This window comes from Oryctolagus cuniculus, chromosome 7 (genome assembly GCF_051225735.1).
Source record: "Oryctolagus cuniculus isolate XC-2025 breed Fujian yellow rabbit chromosome 7, ASM5122573v1, whole genome shotgun sequence".
In the NCBI taxonomy this organism is placed as follows: domain Eukaryota; kingdom Metazoa; phylum Chordata; class Mammalia; order Lagomorpha; family Leporidae; genus Oryctolagus; species Oryctolagus cuniculus.
The window spans coordinates 102,612,940-102,632,865 of record NC_142873.1 but is presented as its reverse complement, the minus strand read 5'-3'; the positions used below and the strand labels follow the sequence as shown (position 1 = coordinate 102,632,865).

The 19,926-nt window shown below is 36.4% G+C and overlaps 1 protein-coding gene and 1 pseudogene across 7 annotated transcripts in view; one reads left to right on the top strand and one right to left on the bottom strand.

Annotated features, from left to right (window-relative positions):
• ANKRD13C (ankyrin repeat domain 13C) overlaps positions 1-19,926 on the bottom strand; it is a 132,245-nt gene that overhangs the window by 102,460 nt on the left and 9,859 nt on the right. The gene's annotated exons all lie outside the window — the stretch shown is intronic.
• LOC149125665 (large ribosomal subunit protein eL38 pseudogene) lies at positions 16,379-16,869 on the top strand (annotated as a pseudogene).

Here is a 19,926-nt window from a genome sequence, read left to right as displayed (position 1 = left end):
GCAAAAAATGTATCAGTAAAAGTAAAAAGGAAATCCAAAGTAAACAATAGAAACACTTATGGAAAAATGGCAGAGACAGTCATTTCTAATCAACAGTCACCTTGAGTGTAAATAGCCTCAACTCTCCAGTTAAAAGACACAGACTGGCTGAACGGATTGAAAAAGAAAACCCATCTATTTGCTGCCTACAAGAAACACATCTCACCAACAAAGACACATGCAGACTGAAAGTGAAAGAATGGAAAAAGATATTCCATGCTAACAAAAAAGAGCTGGTGTAGCCATCCTAATATCAGACAAAATAGACTTCAACACAAAAAACTGTTAAAAGAGACAAAGAAGGGCACTGTGTAATGATCAAGAAATCAATTCAGCATAAAGACGTAACTATTATAAATGTATATGCACCTAATTACAGGGCACCTGACTATTTAAAAGAAATGTTAATGCATCTAAAGGGAGACATAGACTCCAATACAATAGTAATGTGGGACTTCAGTACCCCACATTCAGTGTCAACCAGACAGAAAATTAGGAAGAAAACAACAGATGTAATTGACACTATAGACCAAATGGACCTAACAGATATCTACAGAACTTTTCATCCTACACTTGAAGAATACACATTCTTCTCAGCAGTGCATGGAATTTTCTCTAGTACAGACCATATTCTAGGCCACAAAGCAAATCTCAGCAAATTCAAAAAAGTCAAAATCATACCATGCGTCTTCTCAGACCACAAAGGAATGAAACTGGAAATCAGCAACTCAGGAATCTCTAGAACATATGCAAATACATGGAGACTGAACAACACGGTCCTGAATGAACAGTGGGTCATAGAAGAAATAAAAAAAGAAATCAAACAATTAATGGAAACAAATGAAGACAAGAATACAACATATCAAAACTTAGGGGAATCAGCAAAAGCATTGTTAAGAGAAAGTTTATAGCAATTGATGCCTACATCAAGAAATTGTAAAGGCATGAAATAAATGAGCTATCACTGCATCTCAAGGACCTAGAGAAACAACAGCAAAATAAACCAAAAACTAGTAGGATTAAAGAAATAGTTACAATTAGAAAAGAAACAAACAAAATTGTAAAAAGAAAACAAAATATCAGCAAAACAAAGATCTGGCTTTTATGAAAAAACAGAATTGACACACCATTAGCCCAACTAACTAAAAAAAATTTTTAAAAAAGAGAAGACCCAAATTAATGAAATTAGAGATTAAAAAGAAAGTGTAAGAAGAGATACCACAGAAATAAAAAGAATCATCAAAAATTACTACAAAGATCTGCATGCCAACAAATCAGGAAACCTAGAAAAAATGGATAGATTCCTGGACACATACAACCTTCCTAAATTGAGCCATGAAAGCATACAAAACCTAAAAAGACCAATAAGCAAGATCGAAATTAAATCAGCAATAAAGAGCCATCCAACAAAGAAAATCCCAGAAACGGATGGCTTCACTGCTGAATTCTACCAGATATTTAAAGAACTAACTCCAATACTTCTCAAGCTTTTCAAAACAATTGAAATGGAGGGAATAAGCCAGTCTCCAAAGGACAGATATCATATGTTCTCCCTGACCTGTGATAACTAATAGAGAGAGCACTTAAAATGTAATCTATAGAAGTGAAATTGACACTTTGAGAAGCAATGACTCTGAACAGCTCTTGTCTTGACTGCTGAGGAAGTTTTTTTTCATTTGATACTATTTGTTGAACACTTTACTTAACATAGAGTTAATCACATGTGTATAAAGTTAACTGAAAATAGATCTTAGTGAAAAACAAGAATGGGACTAAGAGAGGGAGGAGGAAGAGGGCTAGGAGTGCGGGTGGGAGGGAGGGTATGGTGGGAAGAATCACCATGTTCCTAATGCTCTAATTATGAAATGTACAAAGTTTGTATTCCTTAAATAAAAGGTTTCTGGGGAAAGAAAAAGAACTCAGTAAAGCAAAAGTTTTCTACTACTGAGTGATATAGTCAGTTCACACACTAAATGAAATGCTTTAGAACATCTGTAACCAGCCACCCACTAGTAGCAGATTAGGAACCATCTGTAGATCATTCTAATAAACAGTTTCATTCAAAGCCTTCAGCATAATACAGTGTAAGAAAAAAATCAAAATAAGTACAATTTTTCATTTTGATAGATTAGAATAAAGCTGTCTTCCTCCTCCTTTTCAAATATTGAACTAAAATTCCCATTTTTGCAATTAGTCTATGACAATTTAGTAAGACCAAAATGTAACATTAAAAGGTAAACAAGGGGTCAGTGTTGTGGTGCACCAGGTTAAGCTACCACATATGACACCAGCATCCCCTATCAAAGTGACAGTTCAATTCTTGACTGCTCTGCGATTCAGCTTCCTGCTAATATGCCTGGGAAGACAACAGATGATGGCCTAACTGTGTGAACCCCTGCCACCCACATGGGAGACCCAGAAGGAGTTCCTGGCTCCTGGCTTCAGCTCAGACCAGCCTCAGCCATTACAACCATTTGGGGAGTCAATTAACAGATGAAAGATCTCTCTGTCATTCTCTTGCTCTCTTTCTTTCTGTTACCTTTCAAATAAAAAAAAAAAATAACCTTTAAAAGTAAACAAATTTCTTTACAAATTACTACCAGAAACAAAAACTCAAAATCAACTATGCCAAAACCAATGCCTAATTTTAGGCTATCACTTTTAATACTTCCTTACAAATTTAAGTTCTTATAATCTTATCTAAATATCTATAGCAACAAACTTCTGGTTGACTCCCTGCCTCCAATATTGCTCCATTTTAATCAGCTCTCTAAAGATATACTGGAATAATTTTAATAGAAAAACCTGACTATGTTATAGTTTCACTTAAGAAATTAGAAATGCTCCTTTTATATCATGTTAAAGATCAAAAAGGTTTTTGATCATAAACCCTTACCTGCCATTCTCTTTCTCATTTTCTCATCTAAACTACATACCATAAATTCTCTAACAACCAGGTTCTCTTGCCTTTACACATTTTATTAACTCTTCCTAAATGTTCCTTCTCCATCTGCCTGATGTATTAATACCTCTCACAGTTCAGCTCCAACCGTCACCTCATAGGTGAAGCAGTTCTTGGCCTTTCCTAAGCAATCACATAAATGTCCCTCTACTCTGCTCCCAAAGCCATCTAGTCCTATCTACTTACTGCAGCACTTTTCATTGAACTGTACTTGTACGTTAATAGGCAAACATGCACCTCCTTCATCAGATGTGAATCTCAGGATGACCAGATACATATTTCCTTCATCTATGTAAACCAAATGCCTCACAAACTGCCACTGATATTCATTAGACTGTCAATAAGCATTTTGAGAGTGTAGGAATATGGAAAAACCACACAGCAACCAACCTTAATGATATCAATTATTACAGAATCCTGATCATTCAAATATAATGATTATCACCTTAGGCAAGAGTTGCGAGCTCAAATGTTTCGATAACTTGGTAAAATATTTGGAAAACTCGCCGGCACCGCGGCTCAATAGGCTAATCCTCCACCTAGCGGCACCAGCACACCGGGTTCTAGTCCCGGTTGGGGCGCCGGAGTCTGTCCTGGTTGCCCCTCTTCCAGGCCAGCTCTCTGCTGTGGCCCGGGAAGGCAGTGGAGGATGGCCCAAGTGTTTGGGCCCTGCACCTCATGGGAGACCAGGAGAAGCACCTGGCTCCTGCCTTTGGATCAGCACGGTGCACTGGCTGCAGCGCGCCAGCCGTGGCAGCCATTGGGGGGTGAACCAACGGCAGAAGGAAGACCTTTCTCTCTGTCTCTCTCTCTCTCTCTCTCTATCCACTCTGCCTGTTAAAAAAAAACATTTGGAAAACTCTTGGTATTATATTTTCCTTAATGTTTAGATTACACTTGTAAAACCATCTGGACCCAGTTTCCTTTATGTATTCACCGTCTAATAATTATAGCACATTTACATATCCTTGTTTGGTCTATTTGTTGCTTTCTTTTAGTGGATTTTAGGAGGCATCCATATAATAATACTTACATATTCTAATTCATTTTTATATTCATTTTTGCAAATAAATTTAATAATAAAATTTTTGAAAATATGTATATTAATACAATTATATCCATTTTTATTAGTATTTGCATGGGATGTACTTTCAATCATCTTATTTTCAAGTTTTCTACATTGTTTTAGAAAATGTCTCCAATTGTATGTGTTTTTTACAAATTAACAAAATATCTTTTTTAAAAAAGATTTATTTATTTATTTTGAAAGAGTTATACAGAGAGAAAAGGAGAAGCAGAAAGAAAGAGAGAGAGGGAGAGAGACAGAGAGAGGTCTTCCATCTGCTGATTCACTCCCAAACTGGGTGCAAAGGCCGGAGCTGCGCCACTCTGAAGCCAGGAGCCAGGAACTCCTCCAGGGCTCCCATGTGGATGCAGGGGTCCAAGGATCTGGGCCATCCTCCACTGGTTTCCCAGGCCATAGCAGAGAGCTGGATCAGAAGCAGAGCAGCCGGGTCTCAAACCAGTGCTCATATGGGATGCCGGCACTGCAGACGCGGGCCCCACCCACTATGCCACAGCACGGGCTCCCAAAATCTTTTAAATGAAGCATTCAACCTAGTTTCATGTATTATACCTACTAATATAACGGTTTAAATTCATCACCCTGCTTTTGTTTTCTATTTGTCCTATGGGTTCTCTATTTCTTTTCCTCATCTTTCTTACTTTATTCTAGAGTATTTTTGTTACTCCACACCATTTTTCATATGGATGGAGGATATACATTTTTTATGTTACCATTCTTCTAGTAGTTATACTAAAGCTGCACTATCCAACATGGTTTTTGAGTATTTGAAAGTTATTTAGTTCAAACTGAGATGTGCTATGATTTTGAAAACTTTTGTTTTGTTTCGTTTGGAAAACAAAAACAAAATATCTCAATATTTAACATTGATCTTAATGCTAAAATGAAATTTTAGATATATTAAATAATATGTATTATTAAAGCTATTTCCACTCACTTTTTTCTTCTGTATATGGTTACTAGTGAATTAACAATTACATGTATGGCTTACACTGTATTTCTATTAGACATGATACCTTAGAGTTTACAACATATAAGTCTAACATTCAGTGGTCTGCTATCCTTATTGAGAGCAATGCAATGGCTTTAGAATACTAAAATCATTTCCTTTATCCAGACTTAATGTTACTGGTACCTAGTCCCATAAATTTTTGCTTTTGCTTTAAACTTCAAAAGTTTGTTGAAAAATAGAATTAAAAGGTTTATTTTAGTGAAGAAAATATTGAAACCCATGCATAGTTTTTTCATAATATGCATTTACCATGAACATTTTATGACCTTCCATATACATTTCAAGATTTTTATACCAAAATAAACTTATCTTTCATTCTATTTTCCAAGTACCCTTATTGAATTGATACTCCTTTATTATTTTTGCTTTTATTTATTTCTTCCTAAATCTCTTACCTTCTATCAGAATCATTTTCTTTCTACTCAAAACACATCCTTCACCCTTTCTAAAATTCTCAGACTTTTGTTTGTAAATATCTATTCAACTTTTAATTTTAAAGGAAAGTGCATTGAATATACAATTTTTACTTGGCAGGTATTTTCTTAAACATTCTGTGTGGTTTGAGGAGACCTTTTGTTGTTGAAAAGTCAATGATAGGTTCTTCCACCACTCCTTAGAAAATAATACAATTTGGGGGCTGCTTTTAAGATTTTAATTTTCAGCCTTATCACTCTTAAATGATATGGATTTCATTTCTTATTCTACTTGGATTGAATTTTTAAAATTATTGGATATGTCGTGAATTTTAGGAAATCCTTACCAATTCTCTTTCCAAATATTATTTACCCCCATTTCCTCTTCTTTCCTGGGGTTTAATTAATATAAAAAGTCTCTTACTCTATTTTTTAAAAATTCCTTTACTTTTCCATTTTTCATTATACAGTGGATATTTTCTTATGACATATCTCCTATCTCATGAATTCCATCTTTTGCAGAGTTTAAATTGCTGCTAAAACCATTTATTTGGTTCTTAATTTCAGTTATTAAATTTTGTCATTTGAGAATTTCTATTTGGTTCTTTTTCACATCTATAATTGCAATAGTTTACAATTCTTAACCAAAATATTCAACCAAGCTTATATTCTTCAAATATAGTAAACATTGCTATTTATAGCTCCTAATAATAATTACAATAAATGGAGTCCCCAAAGGCTCTTTCATTGTTTCTGAGTCTCATGCATGTTGTCTAGTTTCCTCATAATGCTGGTCACCTTTAATTACATTCTGGATATGTTTTAAATTAAACAATTTGAAGCCTAAGAAATACTGTGAGATTTTCATTAGCTTCTAACATGTGACTGAGGGTACTGAATGCTGGGATTACCTAATCTGGGGCTGACATGTTCTTCTGGGTCTCATAAATGATTCAAAGCTATGCTTTACTCTGTGCCAGAGCTGATTTACCTTCAGTTTGCCCTATTCCTCAGGAGCAGCTCCTCAAGTTCCCAATCCAAACGGCACTGTGTTTCTATTGAATTTGCAAAAGCCATTAAAGAAAAGTAACTAAAAACGCTAGGCTCGCATCTTTGGACTTCCATTTTCTACCAGATGTTGGCCCAAGAATTCCATTCTACCCCATCAGCTCTCCAAAGCCCTTCAAACAGGGTATCTTATTCTCATTTGCTACGAAAACTGGTCTTAATTATCTAGTCCACCACTATGAGGAGCAGAAATCCTATTCAACTTTGTAAATTTTTCTCAATATTTATACAGCTCTGCTTTCTATTCTTTGACATTGTTAGTGCATAAAGATATAAAAAACCACTAATGACTATATCTTCTATCAAATTATAATTCTACTCAGTGTTTTTTAAAATAATCTTTGCTTCAAATTCAAGTTTATCAGCAATAATCTTGCCATTTATATACTTTTCTCTACACTTGACCCAAGAAAAAAATTTCATTTCTTACCATTCTCCTTCAGTATGTCTGCAAAAGTCCTTTTCTTCCTTTCCAATAAATGTCATAGTTATTATTTTTGGTCCCATGCATCCTACTTTTTTCCTTTATTAGCAAATCTCCTATCTCAAGTACTTTGACCCAGGGAGAGTATATTACTCAAATCCAATCAGTCTGATACCTGGGCAGAAAATTACTTCTAAAATTTTTTACCTGCCACAGTCATTTTCTGCATTTTTAAAAGGTATTTAAGCCTGTGAAGAAGACTATCTCTTGCCACTGGAATTCATAGTAAGAATTTGAGTATAGGACTGCATATTCTCCACTACCCAGAATTAGTGGTTTGTCCAGGTGAGATAATTTTGCCCCCAATAGATATTAGGCAAAGTTTGGAACATTTCTGTTTGTCAAATCCAGGGAGTAGGAATATTAATAGCAACTAGATGGTAGAGCCAGACATGCTGCTAAACACCATACAAAGTAAATATGGAATGCTTCCTACAACAAAAAATTATAAAGCACAAAACACCAACTAAATAGGCTGAAAAACTCATATTAGTAAAGCTCAACTGTAGCAGTAAAGAGTAAAACTTCACATAAAAGATAGGATCTCCGTGTGTGTGTGTGTGTATACACCTTTCAAGTAAATTAAATTTTTTTTTAATCCATGCAAAGTGTTTTTTTTTGTAGTTTATATTTTCCACAAACTTTTAGAATATGTCTCATTATAGATATTAGATTTATTTCTGGTATATTTAACTGATTCAGTGCTCATTATTAGCCCTTCTCTCAATGTTTCCTTTCTTCACAAAATGATTTAAATGCATTTTTTGAGGCCAGCACTGTGGTGTAATGGATAAAGCTGCTGCTTGTGGTGCTGTCATCCCACATGGGTGCTCCATGTCCAATCCAGCTCCCTACTAATGTGCCTGAGAAAGCAGTGGAGGATGGCCCAGGTCCTTAGGTGGCTGCACCCATGCAGGAGATGCAGAAGCTCCTGGCTCCTGGCTTCAGATTTGCCCAGCTCCAGCATTTGTGGTCATTTGGGAAGCGAATCCAGTGGATGGAAGATCTCTAACTCTTCTTTTTAAATAAATAAATCTTTAAAAATAAATACATGAATTCATTTCTTATGGTCTGAGATAGTTCTTTGAATAACATTTTTCAGGGTTAGTATTATGAAGCTTAATCTATTTCAGAGACTTCGCAAATTCTAGAATGTTACTATTGCTTTCACAAATGAATTCCTGGCTATAATGAATTCTACAGTTAGAAGATGCTGTAGCATGTATGTTCTAACATCAGAGAGATCAGAGGTCAAATTGATATTAATTTGTTCAGTATAGGGCTGGCATTGTGGCTTAGCGGGTAAAGCTTCCGCCTGCAGTGCTGGCATCTCATATGGGCACCGGTTCAAGTCCCAGCTGCTCTACTTCCAATCAAGCTCTCTGCTGTAGCCTGGGAAGGCAGTAGAAGATGGCCCGAGTCCTTGGGCCCCTGCACCCATGTGGGAGACCCAGAAGCTCCTAGCTCCTGGCTTCAGATGGACACAGCTCTGGCTATTGTGGCCAACTGGGGAGTGAACCAGTAGATGCAAGATCTCTCGATCTCTCGATCTCTCTCTCTCTCTCTCTCTCCTTTCTCTGTGTAACTCTTTCAAATAAAAAATAAATCTTTAAAAAACATTTTGTTCAGTAGTAATCTGTGTTTTTTACTTCTATGTATGTAGGATTTTTCATTAATTTTATTTATTTTTAAAGATTAATTTTATTTATTTGAAAGAGTTACAGAGGTCTTACATCCATTGGTTCACTTTCCAAATGGCCACAACAGCCAGAGCGAGCTGATCTGAAGCCAAGAACCAGGAGCTTCTTCCGGGTCTCCCATGTGGGTGCAGAGGCCCAAAGACTTAAGACATCTTCCACTGCTTTCCCAGGTGCATTAGCAGGGAGCTGGATAGGATGAGGAACAGCCAGGACGCCCAAAAGGATGCTGGCACTGCAGGCAGGGGCTTTAGCCCATTGCACCACAGCACCAGCCCCACCCATGTCAGTAATTTTAAAATATCAACTATTGATAATCTCCTTTTTTAAATTTTTCCCAGAACACATTATGAGCTCTATCTTTGGAATAATATTGAATTTTAGATAAAGAAAACTTCTTCCTCTATGTCTTTGGATATTTTCTCTGATCCACTTGCTCTTAGTCTCTAGAAATATATATTATCCATAAAATAAAATTTATAGAATACTCTATATTTAAAATTTGTTCTTCATTCTTTTCATTTTTCCTTTACAGTGTTGCTTTCAAACGCATTTTCTATATCACTCATAGATTTTTCTATATTGTGAAGACAGTGCATTTAATTTGGATCTTTTAAATGAAGTAACTACACTTAAAAAAATTCTATAAACTTTTATTTAGGCCTATTTTTTTCACATCATCACACATCACAGTTTTAGAGAAGCAAATTTCTTTTACAAGTCACTGAAAAAAAAATAGAGCAATTATTTCCTGAACTTTCCTTCTATTTTCTGTACTATTCTTAGTCGTTATCTTCATAACTATCTTTGGTAGTTATGTTCCTTCTCTTACAATAAATATTTTTCACAAATCCCCAAATAGACTTTTTCCTGTCTGCTTATCTATCCTGGAATGAAGATTTATCCAGGACTAGTACAGGAAAATGACCAGCAGACTGTCCTCAGTTTCTTCTCAATTGATTCAAGAGGATGAATAGCAAAAACTCCTTTAAATTCTGAACCTAAGAGGACAAGCTCATCTTTATAGCACTTTGCCATGCAACTTTATTTTAATGCTTCAGACAAAACAAAGAGAATCACACAACTGAGAGAGTGAAGAGTTGTTGCATAGAAATCAAAGAAAACACAATGGTATAAAACTTGTATTCTGAAAACTGTAAAAAACATTATTGAAAGAATTTAAAAATATCTAAATAAAAGACAGCCCAAGTTCATGGATCAGATTAAATACTGTAAAAATGATAATAGTTCCCAAATTGCTCTAAAAATTCACAGCAATCTCCATGAAAATGCAAACTAGCATTTTTGTAGAAATTAACTGACATACTGATCCTAAAATTCATATTAAAATTCAAGAGACCCAGAATGTCCAAAACAATCATGAAGAGCAAGAACAAAGTTGGAAGACTTACATTTCCCAATTTCAATACTTACAGTAGTCAATACAGTATGCAGAGGCATAAGAAGAGACATATCAATGGATTAATTACAGCATATACAAACATTAATTCAAAACAGATAAAAGCTCAAATATAAGAATTAAAACTAGAAAGAAATAAAGGAATAAATCTTCATGATCATGCATTAGGCAATGGTTTCTTAGCTATGACACCAAAAGCATAGAAATGTAAGAAACAGCAAATTTGATTTTATCAAAATTGAAATGTTAGAGCATGCCGCCATCCCATATTTGAGTGCCAATTCATGTCCAGCTGCTCTGCATCTGATCCAATGCCTTGCTAATGTGAGAGGCAGTAGAGGATGGCCCAAGTACTTGGGTTTCTGCCACCCATGTAAACTTGGTTGGAGTTCTGGGATCCTGCTCCAGTCTGGCCCAGACTGAGCTGTTGTAGCTATTTGGGGAGTGAACCAGCAGATGAAAGATCTCTCTCTCTCTCCCTTTCTCCTACTCTCATTGTCTCTTTCTGTATTACTCAGCCTTTTAAATAAATAAAATAAATCTTCAAAAGAATTCAAATGTTTTGTTCTGCAAGGACACCACAACAAAAGTGAAAAGACAGTCTGGAAGAAACTATTTTGCAAATCCTTTATTTCCTAAGTCTTATATCTAAAGAACTCTTACAACTCAATAACAAAAAGATAACCCAATTTATAAATGAGAAGGGATCTGAAAAGCCATTTTTCCAAAGAAGATATACAAAAAAAAAAAAAAAAAGAAATTTAAAAAAACACAAAAAGATACTCAAAATAATGAACAATAAGGGGGGAAAAAAACACATTAAGGAGCCAATGTTTTGGCCTAGCAGTTAAAACACTGATGTAAGTCACCCATATTCCACATCAGAGTGCCTACATTTGATCCCTGGCTCCAGCCTCCTGCTAAAGCAGACCCTGGAAGGCTGTAGTTGTGATTCAAGTAGTTGGGTACTTGTCCCCTACATGGGAGGCTTGGACTGAGTTTCCAGCTCCAGCTTCAGCACCCCACCACTACCAGCTTGGAAGCCATCTGGCGGGGAAACTAGGAAAATGGGAGCTCTCTGTCACTGTCTCTCTCTTAAATAAATAAATACAGTTGAGTTACAACTTTATACCACTATGAAGGGTATAACCTAAAAGACAGACAATAACACATCTTGGCAAGAAAGATAAATTGGAACTCTCACACACTTTGTTGAGAAACTAAAATAGTGCAGCCATTTTAGAAAATGGTTTGGCAATTCCTCAAAAGGTTAACCACAGAGTTACCTTATTGTTGGGCATTGCCTAAAACCTCCATCACAATATGGCGCCTGGCGGATGTTCGAGGGGCATGTCTGCGGCTGCTTCGGTTAAGCTACGTAAGATCAGACCACCGGCAAGGATAGGTCCGATTTAGTTCTGGAAACGTGGACAGTGCAAGATCCCTATACTTTGCTTAAGATGCCCCTGTGCGTCCACCCACACCTGCATGACCTTTTTGCTGATTGGCTTCCCTTCTGCGCATGTCTTTTGTAAGCTTTATAAGCCTGTACACTTCCTCAATAAAGTAGTTCCTGCTTCGACAGAATTCATGGGTGCTTGCGGTCTGTTTGACCCGTAGACCTTACCTCTCTCTCCCATTCGCCTTGTCGGGGAGTGTCTGCACTGTCCCCTGCTGGTCAGGGGTCAGCCTCAGGCTTAAGACCCCAACACCTTATGACCCAGCTATAGGTATATACCCAAAAGAATGAAAACACAGCCACACAAAAACTTATATACAAATGTTTATAGCAGTATTATTCATAATAGCCAAAAGGTGGGAACAACCCAGATGTCCATTAATTGATGAATGCATAAATAAAATGTATGTCCATGCAATGGATTGTTATTCAGCCATAAAAGGAAAAAAAAAAGTACTGATACATGCTACAGCATGGTTGAATCTTAAAAACACTGTGCTAGGTGAGAGAAGCCAGTCACAAAAGATCACATATTGTGTGATTCCAATTATATGAAATGTCCAGAATAGGCAAATCTATAGAGGTAAAGAATAGATTATTGGTGTTTAGGGCTGGAGAAAATGGGAGGACTGGAAGTGCAAGTAAAGTGTATGGAGTTCTTTGGGGGATAATGAAAATACAGTCACCATTTGGTATCTGTGAGGGATGGATTCCAGCAGCCCTTGCAGTACTGAAATCCATGAAGCTCAAGTCCCTAATATAAAATGGTACAGTATTTGCATGTAATGCACATACATTCTCTTGAATACTTCAAATCACCTAAAAATTACCTTATACAATATAAATATTATGCAAATAGTTGTTACATTGTATTGTTTAGGGAATAATGACAAGAAAAAAGAAGTATCTGCATGTTCAATAAAGACAGAACTTATTTTCAATCCATAGATAAGGAGGAGGGTCAACTGTACTCTCAAACTGATTGCACTGATAGTTGTATGACTGTGAATATATTTTAAAACTGTCAAATTTTGTACCTTAAATAGTTTAATTTTATCAATTAATTGGTAAATCTTAATTAAAATATTTAATATTATCATAAATAATTAATTTACGATGTATAAATTATATCTCAATAACACTGTTAAAAAATAAAAGGTAAGAGAAAATAGGGGTAGGTAAGATTGCTAGAACTATATAAAAAAATTTCTTCAGGCCGGCACTGCGGCTCACTTGGCTAATCCTCTGCCTGTGGCACCGGCACCCCAGGTTCTAGTACCGGTTGGGGCGCCGGATTCTGTCCCGGTTGCTCCTCTTCCAGTCCAGCTCTCTGCTGTGACCCAGGAAGGCAGTGGAGGATAGCCCAAGTGCTTGTCCCCTGTACCGCATGGGAGACCAGGAGGAAGCACCTGGCTCCTGGCTTTGGATTGGTGCAGCGTGCCAGCTGCAGTGGCCATTTGGGGGGTGAACCAACGGAAGGAAGACCTTTCTCTCTGTCTCTCTCTTTCTCACTGTCTAACTACGCTTGTCAAAAAAACAAAATTTCTTCGATGCTCATGACAATTTAAAAAGTATTGTGTTCTATGCAAAGGCCTTTTTACTTGGGCCTCTTATTTTGCCTCAATAACTGTCCCCCAGGTTAGTCTAGCTCTGAATTATATAACAAGCTTTCTTGTCCACATGTTTCTTTGGTGTTAACATCTCTACTTGAAATAAAGGACTAAAAATAGCTTTATTCTTTTCACTTTTATGAGTCCCAATGATGCCAATAAATGAAGGGAAAAAGAGGGAGCAGGTTTGATGTAAGGCACAAAGTCATTCCTGCCATCTGTTCGCCACATTAGAAACTTTCTCCTCCTCTAAATCAGGGGTCAACCCATAACATAAATAAAGTTTTATTGGAATACAGCCACATGCTGATCATCTGCGAACTGTTTATGGCTGTTCTTATGTAACAGATGTTATAGCCTGTAAGCTTAAAATATTTACTACTTTTCTCTTTAATTACATGTTTGCACCCCATAATCAGTAGGAGTTTTACTTCATACTGTCTTGTTGTAAGGGCAAAACACCTGTCAGTCATTGAAATGATTTCTAAATATAATCACATCACATTATTATTATTAAAAATTTCTCTCATAATCTAGTTTATTTGATTCTAGAATCATTAATGTATTTTAATGCAAAGTCAGGTGAGGAGTTTGTGGGTTCTGTTATTCTCTTCCATCTTACCTAGATATAAATCCATTAATTTTAATTCAATAAATATTTCCAGAGGATCACCATGTGCTAGGCATAGTGCTAGACACTCCGGTTAAAAATAATCCCTTCCCTTATGGAACTTAAATTCAACAAGGCATGTAAGAGAAAAATAAAATCATGTAAAATAAAAGGAGACAAAAATACAGTGTGTTAAGTGTTAAGAAAACTAATAAAAGGCTAAATTAGAAAATAATAGAGGGAAACACAATTTTTTGATACTTTAGTCTGGAGAATCTTTCTAAAGAGATAATTTTTCAGATGAGATCTAAAATCTAAGTTGAGAAATAAAAAGCAAGAAGAAAAGCATTGTAGAGAGGCCACAAAGAACTTGGCATATTCAAGGAACTGAAAGAAAACAAGAATGGTCAGAACACAGAAAAAGGGAGAGATTTGTCCAAGATTAAACTGGAGAAGTAGGCAAGATCTGGATCACGCAGAGCTCTGTAACTCTAGAAAGAAATACAAACTTCTTTTTAAGTGAGAAAGGCATTCAAGAGTTTTCAGTAGGGAAGTAGCCTGACACAAATTACACTTAAGATCCTCTTGTTACCACATACAGAATGAATTAGAAGGTGACAAAAAAGGGAAATGGCTACAAATCTGGTGCAGTACTCAGGAAAAAGATAATAAAATTAGTTGGCCCCAAAGTGGTGGCAATACTGACAGAACTGACTGATTCAAAATAACTTGATAATTAGATGTACATGAGGAAGAGGAGGAGGAGGAAGTAGACAAAGAATGATCCCAATGACTGGGGATTAAGCTATTGGATCCTTAAGTCATTTAAAAGAGTGGGTAGCCAGGAGCAAGGGGAGGAGCTAGAAAAAAATAACTCCATGTTGGACAACTTAATGTTGAAGTATCTTGAAATTTCCAACTGGAGATAAATACAAAATCTGGAACTCAAAAGAAAAGTCTAGGCTAGAGATATACATTTGACAGTAGAGACAGATAGACAACCAAGAATATAAATTTCTGAATTTCCTCATTTGTACTGAACAGTAGAAGTAGTAATAATTGTTCTTGTTCCTTACTTCTCTTTCAAGAGGGAAAAAAGAGAGAGAGAGAGAGAGAGAGAGAGAGACGTACTTTGCCCTGAATGGCAAAGAAAATGAGAACATAAAGGAAGGGCCAACATCACTTGATGCCAAGGAAAGTAGGGAGAACCAGGGAAGAAAGGGAAATTTTTTTTTCTTTCTTTTTTTTTTTTAATTGTATAAATAGGGTTTGATACTATCTTTGGTTTCAGGCATCCACTGACAAGTCTTTGAAAGTATCCCTGAAGTAGGCAGGCATACAGGTTAAAATTGATTAGCTTAGTGAGCTGGAAGACCACACCTTCCCCACGCCCCTGTGTGACCTCATGCCCATACCTTTGCCACACCCCTGTGTGACCTCATCCCCCTACCTGGCCACACCTGGATGCCAACCAGCCAATCAGGGTAATTAACCAGTCCCCTTTGGAAGTGGGTTAAAAGCCTAGGACACAGAGTGTCCGGCCCCTTCTCTTCTTCCCTGGCTTCTTGCCAGGAGGGCCTGGCTGTAGCCCAGCACCTCCAGGCCATGTGCTCTAGGCTCCCTGGCCTAGATGCTCATCCACGTGGCTGGTTCCTGGTGCTCAGTATGAACCCCTATTCACCTCTCTCTCTTAATAAAGCTCTCACTCTCCTATGCATCTTTCTCACTAAACAAAAGCTTAAAACGTACTGTGCTGCCTTGTTTATCTGTGCCGGTATTTAGAATTCTTCTCTAAATATTAGGCAAGAACACTCTTGGGCTTACTAATATTGGGGATTTATTAGTAAGCACATGGAGAAATTGTATGGTACCCCAAATTCCGGTAGCATATGTGGCACCCCAGAAAGCACTTCTGGGGAACTTCAAGGGGCCACATTTTAGTGTAAATTTTAAGGGGTCATATCCAATTTCATCCCCAACAGTAAAGAAGGGACTTGAGGGGACTACCGTACCTTTTAAGCATTTTAAAGCATATGACCATAATACCTATTCAAAAATTAAATTGATAGCCTACCAGAGGCTAGACCAGGTACATAGGTCAATAAAATACAGTGCTTATGGCTCTTAGATAATTACTCGTCGGTTTCTTAAATCCTTCAGGAACATTAAAAATAAAGATAGATAGACACAGACATAAAAGTGTAAGCACCTATTCAAGTTACATGTTAATTTTCCATTACAAGTTCAAATTATTAATCTCATTATCAAAAGATTTATGAACCAGAAATTAATAAATTCAACAATCCAAGACCACTTATTTTACAGGTAATAAAATCAGAAATATCTACTACAAAGATACCAAAATCTATGCTCAAAGACCATATTTTAAATGCAAAATAAAAATCATCAATGTCATTATCATCACCTAGCTAAATTTACTTCATCAAACAAGCATATCAGAAAACTATGTACTCTAGTGTGCTAGTTACCTTCATCCAGTAACCCTTCAATTTTCTATGAGGGTACTTAAAAAGCTATTAGAAAATGGAATCAAACTATACATGTATTGATCTCAAGGGAGAAAAAACAGGGTCTCCAAGCCTCTGCATCTTACTAACACTAAAGACTGGTCCTGAAGGTGCCAGTTCATGGCCTCATCACCATGCCTTGGAAATAAGAGAATATCGAGGACTTTCTGTTCACAGCCAGGCAAAAGGATACTACATCTATCAAAAATCAAAAAAAAATAAGGATAATGTGAAGTTTAAAGTTCAACGCAGTAGATACCTTTATACGCTGGTCAACACAAACAGAAGGCAAAGAAACTGAAGCAGTCACTGCCCTCAGGTCTGACAGTGGATGAGCTAAAATGAACAAGATATACCAATCTGAACTATATTTTTAAAAATTCTAATTAAATGTAAATGTTTATTATGGTGCAAAAAAATTTAAATCCAATCATAGGAGTGTCTTCAAGAAGTTCCTGGAAAATGAACATTATGGAAAAACTATGAATGGGTTTCAAAATGTTTTGCATCAAAATAAACATCTTTCAATTCCATTTTCCAAGAACTTTCTTTTTTGTTTTTTTATTTAATGAATGCATTTTTACATAGATACAACTTTAGGAACATAGTGGTTCTTTTCCCCCACCCCCTCCCTCAGCTCCCATCCCACCACTCTCTCCCTCTCCCATCTGCTTCCTCATTATGATTCATTTTTAGTATGACTTTATATACATACAGAGGACCAACTCCATGCTAATCAGACTTCAACCATGAACTTTCTGAAGCACCCTTTTTTATTTTATTTTACTTTATTTTAATTTTGACAGAGTTAGTGAGAGAGAGAGACAGAGAGAAAGGTCTTCCTTCCATTGGTTTACCCCCACAAATGGCCGCTATGGCTGGAGCTACGCTGATACAAAGCCAGGAGCCAGGTACTTCTTCCTGGTCTCTGACGCGACGCGGGTGTAGACACCCAAGCACTTGGGCCATCCTCCACTGCTTTCCCAGGCCACAGCAGAGAGCTGGACTGGAAGAGGAGCAACTGGGACTAGAACCCGGTGCCCATATGGGATGCCGGCACCGCAGGTGGAAGATTAACCAAGTGAGCGTCTTCAACCTGCTGTTGCCTTAGCTAATTTGCATTTTCTATCTTGTCAATCTACTTCATAGGCTCCCTTATTACACAAAAGACACCAAAACCCTAAAGTAGCCTTTGCTTTCAATTTTTCACAGTATGTTTTCAAGTTTGAAATCAAATGCCTTTGTTCTAAGGAGGTAAACAAAACAATTGTTTTGCAAAATGAGTGAATAACATTTTAGCAACATTAAGACCACCTAGCTTAAACTAAGCAAAAACTCAACTGAATGGCTGGCTTGATGTGTATTAAATGTGCCAGGCACTATGTACTTCACATGTTTTATCTAATTTAAGTCACTCAATAACCCTGAAACAAATATAATTCCTATTTCACAGGTAAGAAAATTAAAGCCGGGCTGGTGCTGTGGTGTCGTGGGCTAACTAAGCCTCTGCCTGTGGTGCAGAATTCCATATGGACGCCGACTGGAGTCTTGGTTGCTCCACTTCTGATCCAGCTCTCAGCCATGGCCTGGGAAAGCAGTACAGGACAGCCCAAGTCCTTGGGCCCCTGCACCTGAGTAGGAGATCTGGAAGAATCTCCTGGCTCCTGGTTTTGGATCAGTCCAGCTCCAGCCGTTGCAACCATCTGGAGAGTGAACCAACAGATGGAAGACCTTTCTCTTTGTCTCTCCCTCTCTCTGTAACTCTACCTCTCAAATATAAATAAATAAAATCTTAAAAAAAATTTATTTTGATACAAAAAAATTTTTAAAAATTAAAACCAATATTTGTTATTTTCCAAAGTTGCGTATTTGGAGAGTGGAAGAGTCATGACTTTAAAATCCATATTCTGGAGAGAAGGGATATGGTATACTGGGTTAAGCCACCAACTGGGATGCCAATTTGAGTCCCCATTACTCTGTCAATACATCTGGGAAACAGCAGATAATGGCTCAAGTGCTTGGGACCCTGCCGTCCACATGGGAGACTAGATGGAATTAAAAGCTCCTGACTTTGGGCTACAGCCCCAGCTGTTGTGAGTATTTGGGGACTGAACTGATAGATGGAAAACATCTCTCTATCTCTCTCTCTCATTGCCACGCTGCCTTTCAATAAATGAAAATTAATAAATTTTAAAAATAAAATAATATTCTTTTTATACCAATAGTTTTCAAATTTTTTGGATTTAGGATCCCTTTATATGCCAAAGAATTCTTTGAGATACCAGAACCTTTTATATGGATGTATCTATTGATAATGGTCATATTAGAAACTAAAATTTTTATTTAATTTAAAATACAATCAGTCCATTATGTATTAATATAAAAATTTGGATTAAAATATTAAGTACTTTTTCCAAATGACAAGAGTAGGACTATTTTTAATTCCTTAATTAAAAATAAAAATATTTCCCTAATATCTGGCTTAATAGAATTCAGCTGAATTTTTACATTTCTGAATTTCGTGAGGCATAAAATGTTTTTGTTTGAAATATAAGAAGAAAATCCAAGCTCACCCAGATTCACAGTTTACAGAAATATGAACATTTTAATAGCCTTTTCAGATAGTTAAGGGTACTGTTTGGTATTACACCAAAACTCAGTTAAGTGGTCACTTCTTAAAAGTTAGTTACAATATGAATTCTAAAATCATACTAAGAAGTTTTTTGCACTGTGCTACTCTGAAATACATTTGTCTCTCCTGGGCTTTGAATGGATCTTTTACTGATGCATGATTATATAACATGCAATGAACAACTGAAAATTTTCAGTTGACTACGTTATTAAAATCTTCCAAATACTGATACATTTCACCACACAATATAAAAAATTAAATTTGGTAATATCACTTTCAATCTGATTATAACAGTCATACTGGGAACTTGTCAAACAGAGTGGTAGAGACAAGTTCTCAAAAATTCTAATTTTCACCTGAAATCCTGAATTTTTTCAAATCAACAAGTACTGTCAGTTGTTTTTCTTGAGGTCACAGGTTCATTTCATTCATTTTCCAGAAAATGTCTGCCAAATATTCAAACTGTAATAACTACTTTGTCTCTAAGCTGTTCTTTCAAATAAAAACTGTGTTCCATGAAAAAAGTGTCTACTCGATTTACAATTCTAACATTTTTGGTTTATTTGTCCTTCGGTACCAGAGGAGTATCATGTACAACCCCCATCATGTTTACCAAAAAAAGCACTCAAGATTAAAGACTTAATAAAATTCACCACTTATTACGATTAGCTTCACCAAAACCATTAAGTGCTGACACGGTTTGATGCCCTCCTGCTAGTGTTGACAATTACACACCACTGCTTTTGGATCAGCAGTGAAAATATCAGTGTAATGAAAAAAAGCAAAGAGTGGTTTGCTATGACTATAAAAATAGTTTTGACTTCACATGCTTTAATTATACAGCAAAGCAGGAAATTACTAGTACCAAACCTAATATATCTGCAGGTATAGTCTACAAACACCTTCAG